The sequence below is a fragment of the Cervus elaphus genome, chromosome X (genome assembly GCF_910594005.1).
Source record: "Cervus elaphus chromosome X, mCerEla1.1, whole genome shotgun sequence".
Classification (NCBI taxonomy): domain Eukaryota; kingdom Metazoa; phylum Chordata; class Mammalia; order Artiodactyla; family Cervidae; genus Cervus; species Cervus elaphus.
In genome coordinates, this window is record NC_057848.1 from 39,654,276 (window position 1) to 39,657,723 (window position 3,448).

The 3,448-nt window shown below is 39.8% G+C and overlaps 1 pseudogene; it reads left to right on the plus strand.

The window, feature by feature from the left end:
• Positions 1-3,114: 3,114 nt before the first annotated feature.
• Positions 3,115-3,222, plus strand: LOC122691126 (annotated as a pseudogene).
• The last annotated feature ends 226 nt before the right edge of the window (positions 3,223-3,448 follow it).

Here is a 3,448-nt window from a genome sequence, read left to right on the forward strand (position 1 = left end):
TTATATGTGCAGTACATCATGCAAAATGCTGGGCTGGATGAAGCACAAGCCGGAATCAAGATTACCAGGAGAAATATCAATAACCTCAGATATGCAGATGACAACACCCTTATGGCAGAAAGCACTAAAGAGCCTCTTGATGAAGGTGAAAGAGGAGAGTGAAAAAACTGACTTAAAACTCAACATTCAGAAAACGAAGACCATGGCATCCGGTCCCTTCACTTCATAACAAATAGATGGGAAAACAGTGGAAACAGTGATGGACTTTATTTTCTTGGGCTCCAAAATCACTGCAGATGGTGACTGCAGCCATGAAACTAAAAGGTGCTTGCTTCTTGGAATAAAAGCTATGACAAACCTACACAGCATATTAAAAAGTAGAGACATTACTTTGCCAACAAAGGTCTGTATAGTCAAAGCTGTGATTTTTCCAGTTGTCATGAATGGATGTGAGAGTTGGACTATAAGGAAAGCTGAGCACCAAAGAATTGATGCTTTTGAACTGTAGTGTTGGAGAAGACTCTTGAGAGTTCCTTGGACGGCAAGGAGATCCAACCAGTCAATCCTAAAGGAAATCAGTCCTGAATATTCATTGGAAGGACTGATGCTGAAGCTGAAGCTCCAATACTTTGGCCACCTGATATGAAGAGCCAACTCATTGAAAAAGACCCTGATCCTGGGAAAGATTGAAGGCGGGAGGAGAAGGAGATGACAAGGGACAAGATGATTGGATGGTATTACTGACTAAATGGACGTGAGTTTGAGCAAGCTCCAGGAGATGGTGAAGGACAAGGAAGCCTGGTGTGCTGCAGTCCATGGGGTCTCAAAGAGTTGGACATGACTAAGCGACTGAAAAGCAACATCTTCCAGGCTTAAGTCCTCAGTTTCGTCCACCAAATAAAAAATATTTCTCAACTTTTAGGTCATGCATTTGTTTTTTCAGTATTCTGTCCTGGAGAATTCCATGAACTGTATAGTCCATGGGGTCATGAAGTTGAACACAATTGAGTGACTTTCACTGGTTTTTTTTTGTTTGTTTGTTTTCAGTCAGTATATCTGTCTGCTTGTCAGTCCAAATTCACTCATCAAGAATGGTCACTGGGAAGTTTCTTGGATGTTTCTCTCAAGCACATCCCAAGAGGGAAGCCCCAAAAGTGAAAGTGTTAGTTGCTCAGTCATGTCCTCTGTCCTTGGAATTCTCAAGGCAAGAAAAATAGAGTGGGTTGCCATTCCATTCTCCAGGGGATCTTCCTGACCCAGGGATTGAACCCGGGTCTCCTGCATTGCAGGCAGATTCTTTACCATCTGAACCATCAGGAAGTCTAACAGCAAGCTTACTCCAGGGCTAAAGAAAAGGTACTTCTCTGAGAGGCATCAACATGAAGGTGCTTTTATTCTATAGTGTTAGCTAACATAAAAGACATTCTTGAATATTTAATAATGGCTCCTACAGGAGATGCCACTTTTGGAAGAATCAGTAATTGAATTTTTACAAATTCTCATGTACTTCATATCCATTAAAGTTTGAGAAGAACTAGATGCTTCTAAAGATGGTCTCTATATCCACTAGGTTAGGCAGGACACATGGAACTGTTATGTAGTAAGTGTGGAGTGGGGTCTGTAATTCTACATTTAAAACAAGATACAGAGTGGTGCCAATGTTGCTGGTCCACAGACCACCTTTGTGTAGTAATGAGCTGGTCTTTGATTTTCTGTGATTCTGTAACTGGAATAGAACACAAAACCCAAGTACACATATTTTACCTAAGTTCTTCCTTGGTTTGACTTATAATGTATTTAATACTAATACCTGCCAGCCTATCTTGAGTATTACCTAGAAGAATCTATGTATACATTACAAAAACAAATTATTTTGTTATTACTTTCTACTTTTTGAAACAAATTTCAATGTTATCTCAATTTGATTCCTGGATGCTTGCCTTTTCTGGGCCCCTGAGGATGTGCAATGGAGGGCTGCTTTATTTGACCTTAGATCCAAACTCAAAACATTAATGCTGGATTGTTGAGCTGGTGAACAATAGATTGACTCTATGTCCCTGCCAGCGGGAATTCCCAAGGGCACTCTAGGGGGAAAGAATGTTCAAAACGACGAGTGGCCTCTTAAGAAGTAAATGGGGCTATCAGGAAAATCATGTGTTGCGGGGTTCAGTGTTATGCTAGCAGGGTTTCACGTTTCTGTCCTTCTGCTCTATTTCAATGGAGAAAGAGGAACTACTGAAGCCTGAAACACCCATGAGGAGCTTTCCTAGTTGCTTTGGGATGGTGTGACCAGTTATTATTTACAACTCCTCTCTGCTTTTTAACTTCTTAACTATAGTTCCTTAATCAAATCGCAAATAGTAATTAGTTTAAAACCTCCTTGAAAGTGTTTTGTTGATGATTAAGTCTTAGAAGTCAGATGGCAAAGTTGCAGAGTAGGCTGAGCAGAGAGAAAACATGAGCTTATTGAATTATTAACTTTGAATGCCTCTGAAATGTATTTATTTTGTTACTGAGCTATGTGCTGGACCTATGGAGAGTTTAGAATATAAGCTCTCTATGTCTATATATTCTATGTATTCTTTAATATTCCCAATTGGTAATGGTAGTCAAAGCACTTTTGGATACCGTTGGCTCAGAACAAGCACTGATATATGGCAAATAGCTCAACCAAAGGTTTATTTCATAAGAATTCAGAAGACAAAACTCCTAGAGGAGAACATAGGCAAAAAACTCTCCGACATAAATCACAGCAAGATCCTCTATGACCCACCTATCAGAATATTAGAAATAAGAGCAAAAATAAACAAATGGGACCTAATTAAACTTAAAAGCTTTTGCACAACAAAGGAAACTATAAGCAAGGTGAAAAGACAGCCTTCAGAATTGGAGAAAATAATAGCAAACGAAGCAACAGACAAAGAATTAATCTCAAAAATATACAAGCAACTCCTGCAGCTCAATTCCAGAAAACATAAATGACCCAATCAAAAAATGGGCCAAAGAACTAAACAGACATTTCTCCAAAGAAGACATACAGATGACTAACAAACACGTGAAAAGATGCTCAACATCATTCATTATCAGAGAAATGCCAATCAAAACCACAATGAGGTGTTGTATGAAAGGAGAGAAGGTTAGCACTCCCCTTGACAAGGATGGAAGAGGCTCTCGGGCCTGACAACACGCATACGGTAAAAAAAAAAAAAACCACAATGAGGTACCATTACACGACAGTCAGAATGGCTGCTATCCAAAAGTCTACAAGCAATAAATGCTGGAGAGGGTGTGGAGAAAAGGGAACCCTCTTACACTCTTGGTGGAAATGCAAAGTAGCACAGCCAGTATGGAGAACATTGTGGAGATTCCTTAAAAAACTGGAAATAGAACTGCCATATGACCCAGTGATCCCACTGCTGGGCATACACACCGAGGAAACCAGATCTGA